Source organism: Octodon degus, unplaced genomic scaffold, assembly GCF_000260255.1.
Source record: "Octodon degus isolate 3935 unplaced genomic scaffold, OctDeg1.0 scaffold00244, whole genome shotgun sequence".
Taxonomy (NCBI): Eukaryota; Metazoa; Chordata; class Mammalia; order Rodentia; family Octodontidae; genus Octodon; species Octodon degus.
The window spans coordinates 1993025-2000523 of NW_004524820.1; the positions used below are offsets into that span (position 1 = coordinate 1993025).

Here is a 7499-nt window from a genome sequence, read left to right on the forward strand (position 1 = left end):
CTTGTGTTCCTCTTGAGTTCACTTTTTTTGGTCAAATACTGTGCTTGATATTGCAAAATATAACTAAAGCATCATACTTCATGGAGGATAACTCATGAGCTTAGAAGACAGGTGAGATGTGGTACATGCTATGATATAACTATGACCTTGAGAAAGCAGCTATGACCTTCATTTCTCTGGGTTTCAGTTTCCTACATACAACTATCAATTAGTAAGTTCTTTTTATGTGTTGGCTTAATGCTTAACACATGTTACCATTTTTAATATTTACAGTGCTCCTAGGCCTTTTACCCTAAGTTTATAATCAAAACAAACAACTGGAATTCAAAGGATGGGGAATGTAGACTGTAGATTTGAACAGAGATAAGTCCGACTGAAAGCACCAAAGCCAGTTCCTTTCTTACTCTGTTCTATGTAACTTACTATTTAAAATGAGGCAGTGGGGCTCTAACTCCACTTCACAACTGTAAGTTCCTCTACTGGGAGGCCTATTGACCAGTACATACTGTAAGCCAGTGATGGTGAACCTTTTAAAGAGGGAGTACCCAAACTGCAACCCCAAATTCACTTGTTTATCACAAAATTGGAACACTGTAAATACTGAGGCTTTGGTTTAGAAAACTCAGATGCTAAAAGAAAAACACTGTAGCAGAGCTATCAATGGTACTGTGGCATGGGTACTGTGGCACAGTTCTAAGCTGTTAAATTATTTTTTCAAACAGCTTCATGGAAGTATATTCGACATGCAGTAAACACTCATTTAAAGTGTATTTTTAATTAGTTTAGACCTGTGCATAAACTGAAAATACCATTGCAACCATGGTGATTAACACACACATTGCTCTCTAAAGCTTCCTTTTGCCTCTTGGCCATCTTCCCTTGAACAAGCGACTGCTCATCTACTTTCTATCAGTATCATCATTATTATTATTTTTACTTTCTATCATTTTTAATAGACATTAATTTTATTTGCATTTATTTTATGCTTAATTTAATCTGCATGCCATAAGTTTTTGTTTCTTCAATTTCTTTTGGGATATCTTTTTCTTCTGTGCAACTTCCTCCTCTGGTTTAAGAACAGTTTGTTCCTTTTCAGTAAGGATCATCTCAATATGGCAGGGGGAGCTCAGGGATGGGTTAATCCGACCATGAGCTCGGTAAGTACGGTGGCGCATATTGTGAGCTCTGTTCACCTGGATATGTTCAATAACCAGAGAATCTATAGCTAAACCCTTAAGCTCAGCATTACTCCCTGCGTTTTTAAGCACATGCAGCAGAAATTCAGCACTCTCTTTGGGCCACCAACCCTGCATCCAGCCCCACTGTTTGGCCTGGACCCATCTACCAACTCCATGACTGTAACGCCGGAATGGCACACATTACTTCTTTAATGTGACATCCTCCAGATACTTGGTGGCCTTTTGGATATGCATACCCTTGATGGCCTGTGCAGTTTCACGCGTGTTCTTAAAGTGAACACGAAGATTTGAGCTTCTTGATTTGCATGATTTTGTGGGGTTTTCTGGGTCAAGAGAGTAGCGAACCATTTTCACAGGTTACCTCAGGCCGCTCACAGGAAGAGGTTTACTATTGATCATTATAAATATCTCTCTCTCTCTTTCTCTGTCTCTCTCTGTCTCTCTCTGTCTCTCTCTCTGTCTCTCTCTGTCTCTCTCTCTCTGTCTCTCTCTCTCTCTGTCTCTCTCTGTCTCTCTCTCTCTCTGTCTCTCTCTGTCTCTCTCTCTCTCTGTCTCTCTCTCTCTCTCTCTCTGAATCAAACTCAGGACCTTGTGCATGCCAGTCAGGTACTTATGCCACTGAGCTGTCTCCCCCACCCAATTTATCCTTTCTTGAACTTTTATGAAATAAATGGTCATCTCTTACCGTGATTTAATTTTCATATCCCCAGTGAATAAAACTGTTGCACAAATGCCATGCGTTTACTCACAATTTGTGCCTTGTTTGGTGAAATATAAGCTTTAATTGAACTTTTGTTTGTTGAATTTTGAGAAGTCTATGTATTCTGAATAAGACATTTGCTAGGTATATGACTTAAAATGATTTTTTTTCAGTATATGGTTCATAAAGCCTTGCAGAGCACAAGTTTTTAACTTGGATGAAATTTTGTCAAATTTATTCTGTTATAGATAAACATATCTATTTCTTTTTCTCTTTTTTTTCCTGTATTTAGGACAGGATCTACAGGGTGTACAGGGTCTAACTACATAGATAAAACTTGCAGTGATCCTCCTATTTTCATTATCCCAAGTGATGGGATTTCAGGTGTGTGCCTCCACACCCAGTCTCAATTGCCATCTCAGCATGCCCTAGGGGTGGGGCCAGCATGGCATGCCTGGGATCAAATCCCAGCAGCCACTTCACTCTGCCTAAGCAGGTGCTTTAGTCCACTGAGCTATCAGGCTGGGCCCTTTTTTTTTGGTCTTTCTCTTTTTTTCTCTTAATGTATCTATTTCTTTTTTTCCCCATAGTTTTATTGAGAAACAAATAGCAATGAGACAGTTTCAAATCAAATTGGTAGGACAGTTTCAATAATTAAAACATTGCATACATTCTTCCTAGTGGTTAATTGCTATACAAGATGCAGACATGATATCCTATTTACAAACACCATTAGAACAAATCCCTCTATTCATTAAGAGAATGTAACTATATATCTATCCTAACCACTTTGAATACACATATACAAAATGGACATTCATCTGTATCCCCTTTTTTTGTTAAGTTCCATTATTTGAATATTATAGGTGTTTTAACTCAGCAAAATATTTTAAAAGAGTTCAGTAGCCAATGTATCTATTTCTAACCAAAGGTCCTAAAGCCTTTCTTCTAGAAATTTTATAGTTTTTTTTTAAACAAAGGTTCATCATCCTTTTTTGAGTGAATTTTTGTGTCAAAGTTGTTTTTGTATCTTTGGCATATGGATATCCAGTTTTCCCAAAATATTTGTTTCATGAATGAATTTCCTTTCCACATTTGTAAAATAATTGTTATATATGCATTTCTAGTGATCATCTCTGCACTTTCTATTTTTTTCTATGCATCTGTTTATGTTTTCATCAATTACCACAGTGTATTTATAACAATAACTTGAAATGAGGTAGCAGAAGTTTTCTAGATTATGTTTACAAAGTTACTTGCTGCACTTTTTAGGTGCATAAATTTTCTGTATGAATTTCATTACATATTTCTCAAATTCTATAACAATTCTTTTTGATGTTTCATTAGGAATATATTACAATTTTAAGTGAGTCTGAGAGGAACTGATCTTGTAACAGTATCAGTCCTTAAAACCCATGAAGATGGTAATTCTCATTGCCTTAAAATCTGTTTTGTCTCAGGCCTGGGGAGATAGCTCAGTAGTGCTTGCCTGGTATAAGTGCAGGGTCCTGAGTTTAATTCCGGTATCTAAAAAAAAATCTATTTCGTCTAGAACCAGTCTGTTTTTATTTTAGTTTATGCTAATGTGGAACAATATTTCTATTCTTTTAATTTTAACCTATTTGTTAGAGGTAAGGTATAGTTGAGGGTTTCCATTTTATTTAATCTGATAGTTTCTGCCTTTTAAGTGGGATAACTTAAAGCTTTAATATTTAAGTTGGATACTTGTGTATTTAGACTTAACTCCATAATCTTGCTATTTGCTTTCTATTTCTTTTATCTGTTTTTTCCCCTTTTATCCAACTTCTTTGTGTAAACTGACTTTTTGTGATTTTATTTAACTTTTTTGCCTTATTAAATTATCTCCTTTTTATTTAAATTGTTGATTTAAGGTTCATAGTATACACTTTAATTTATAGTTTGTCTACAATGAAACTATCACTTCACATATAGTATAAAATCTTACAAAAATATAATTCTATTTTCCTTCAGGTCTTTCTATTGTTGCTATATATTTTATTTCAACATACATTATAAACTCTGTGCTCTATTGTGGTCATTTTGATTTATATAATTATGTTTGAAAAGAAGTGCAGATAATTAGAAATTTATTTATGGATAAACATGCTTAGTTAAGATTAAACTATTTTAAAATTTGTCTACTTTAAAGTAGAGTTTTAAATATATGTACTTTCCAGTCACTGGGACATAACACCTAATGCTCATAGTTTACAGTAGATGCAGATTGTTTTGACTCCTGGCCTCAGAGCATGGTTGGCTGGCTCCAAGGCATAAATGGCAGAAAGGAAAGGCAGAGGGAGGCTGTTCAACCCCGGTCAGCCAGGAAGCAGAGAGCCAAGTGAGGAGTCAGGCAAGAAGATGCTCTTCCGGGTGATCTGCCTCTTTAGACCAAGCCCCACCTCCCACTAGCAAACTGAGTTATGAACTCACAGTACACACAGCACACAGCACTCCCGTCAGCATATAGCCTTCCAGAAGCCCTGCCTCTGAAGGCATGAGAATTTTGAGAGAGATTTTTGATCAACAATAACAAAAACTGTGATATTTTTGAATTTGTTTTTCCATTTTGTTTTCCAGATGGGTAAGGTTTAGTGCTCAGTCTATGGATAATTATTCCCCAGTAGCAAGGAAAATCCTTTCTGTGTATTCTGCCAAATTCACTGAGAGTTGTAAGGTTTCCAAGATGTCTGGTCAAACAGGTACCATTTCTGTCTCTCTATGAACTCTGGAAACTATTAACTCTAACCCTTTCACATGATTCTTTCCTAGAGAACATACTTTTCTCATACATATTCACAGGTATATAGATTTTCACTTGTTACTCAAGAGAAGTCCCTAGTCAACTTCTGAAGCTTTTTTTAAAAATTAAATTAAATTTTATTTTATTTTTAAGAGTAAAAACAAAAGCAAAAACAAATACCAGATACAAAGACAGAAAGAGAGTAACAAACAACAATACACATGCTACAGACTTTCAGAACAAGAATAGCTAATTAACAATGGTTGCTCTAGTATCTATTTTTGTCATCAAATTTGTTGCTCAGATTAACATATAATTATGCAAGACTGGACAAATTGAATAGTAATACTTGCTTTCAAGAAATATTAATTTTTTTCTTATCCTTTTTTATTTTTCTAAAAATTTAATGAGAGTATGATAATATCAATAAAATATTAGAAATGGTACATATTTAGAAGAGCAAGATGAGAGGTATTTAAGTTTATTTTTTTGTATTACAAATTGCTGCCCTCGATGTCATTGCTCAAATTGCAGATATCAGCATAAAGAGTCTGTCAGTGTGAAAATTCTACACAATAGCAGCTGTGTTCAAAAACTGCTGGAAATTATTAGTACAATCATTTCAGCCATCCTGTATACATACTTGCATGTTTTCCTCTTCCTTTTTTCCTATCTTTTCTTAGTTCTCTCATCTTCTTTGCTTAATCCTTAAGTTCAGTTACTCCCAGTTTTACTGTATCTATTATACGTTTCTGTTTTTTGTTTTTCTTCTTTCGGGTTCTTACACTAGAGAGACAATATGATATTTACACATGTGGCTCTGATTTATTTCATTTATAAATATAGCCTCTAGTTGCATCCAGTTACCTATACAGGCTTCAAATTTGTCTTTCTTTGTAGCTGAATAGTACTCCATTGTATAAAAATATTACATCTTTTTCATCCATTCCTCAGGTGAGTGGAATTTTGGTTGCTTCCAAGATTTGGCTATGACAAATTGTGCTGCTATAAAAATGAATGTGACATTTTCAGTTCTTTTGGGAAACTACCCAGAAGGAAAATAGCTAATTTGAATGGGATTTCCAGTTCTAGTTTTTTGAGGAGTTACCACAGTGATTTTCATAGTTGCTGCACAAGTCTACATTCTCACTGACAGTGAAGAAGGGTTTTGTTTTCCCCACAGCCTCTCCAGAATTTGTTATTAGTTCATTTTTTAACCCAAAATGTAATTGCTATTTATTAATTACTAAATATCAAGAGCAATTCATTTTTACATAAGTTTTTTTTGTTGTTTTTTTGCATTCAAAAATTATTTTATTTTATTTATTTTTTTTCATAATTTTATTGAGAAACAAATAGCAATGAGACAGCTTCAAACCAAATTGGCAGGACAGTTTCAATAATTAACACATTGCATACATTCTTCCTAGTGGTTAAATGCGGCACAAGATACCGACTTGATATCTTATTTACAAACACTATTAGAACAAATCCCTCTATCATTAAGAGAATGTAACTATATATCTATCCTAGCCACTTTGAATACACGATACAAAATGGACATTCATCTGTATCCTCTTTTTTTGTTAAGTTCCATCATTTAAATATTATAGGTGTGTAAACTCAGCAAAATATTCTAAAAGAATCTGGTAGTCCATAACAGTATTGGGTCTTCCACTTGACTGGCAATGTCAGAAATTGTTGACCTGAGTCCCCTACAGCTCAACATAACACCATGGCTTGACTTCTAATACTTCATTTTTATGTTTTTCTGCTGGATGGTTAAGACCAAGATAAAGCAGGACCTATGCAACAAGAGTTGGAGCTTTTGAGTCTAATAAGGTCAGTGAAATTCGCTCAGGATTTATGATGAGATCCTGTACCTCAGATTGTAGAACCTTTGTCAGTATCAGCCATGTGGATGAGTCACGGCCATTGCTTGGCCAATGTGCTCTCTGTGAAAGCCTGAGAAAATGTTTTCTCTCCATGTGACTCTCCTTAGGCACACTCTACATCATCGATCACTTTCCTCCTTGGTTCCATAATCACCTTGATTGGAAAATTTGGGACACTACCAAGTTCCACGACGTTGCAGTACAAGTTCTCATATGTCCTGAGTCTTAGTTGACCTTGGAAGGCAAGGGCCAAAATGTTGGCTTTCCTTGCAGCCCTCCTTTTTCTCTACTTTTAGTCTGCAAACTTAGGTTGTTAACCATCCAGAAGACAACCTTATTGTTATTACCATACAACTTAGGTTGTTAAGCTTAACTTCACTATATGTCTGAATATCAAACATCTTAGACATAACATAGAACAGGTACTTTTCATCAAGTATTGATATGTTGAACTTTAAGTCCCTATAGAATATGATAAAAAACACTTACAATTAGAATGTACTTAAAAAAATAGGAATAAGGAATTATATACTTCTTATATTTATACATAAGTCCAAAAATTTAATCATATACAACCTTGAAGCAGGAGAGTTCCACAATAGTCCTTTTCCTATCTTTTGCCTTCATTCACCATCCCCTTCTTTTTGAACAATCATCTACATGAGAAACAGCACAGCAGCAACTGGCATGTCATGGCAAGCAGCCCGTATTCAGAAGACCAGAATGACAAGCACTCCAAGCATGAAACTACTATTACAGATTACCAACTTCAGTGAAGGTGCTTAGTTCACAGGTATCAGTATATATAGTTAGTCAGGGTGAGAATCTTTCCAATTAACTGCTAGATTTAAAAATCTTCTGGAGATTCTCAGGATCATTGCCTTGCCCATCTTCTACATATAACTGTATGGCTTGACATATTCATGTTTCCTAGCTCTTCTCCT

At 35.1% G+C, this 7499-nt stretch overlaps 1 pseudogene; it reads right to left on the bottom strand.

Moving 5' to 3' along the window:
* Positions 1-1064: 1064 nt before the first annotated feature.
* LOC105740946 lies at positions 1065-1577 on the bottom strand (annotated as a pseudogene).
* Between the last annotated feature and the right edge of the window lie 5922 nt (positions 1578-7499).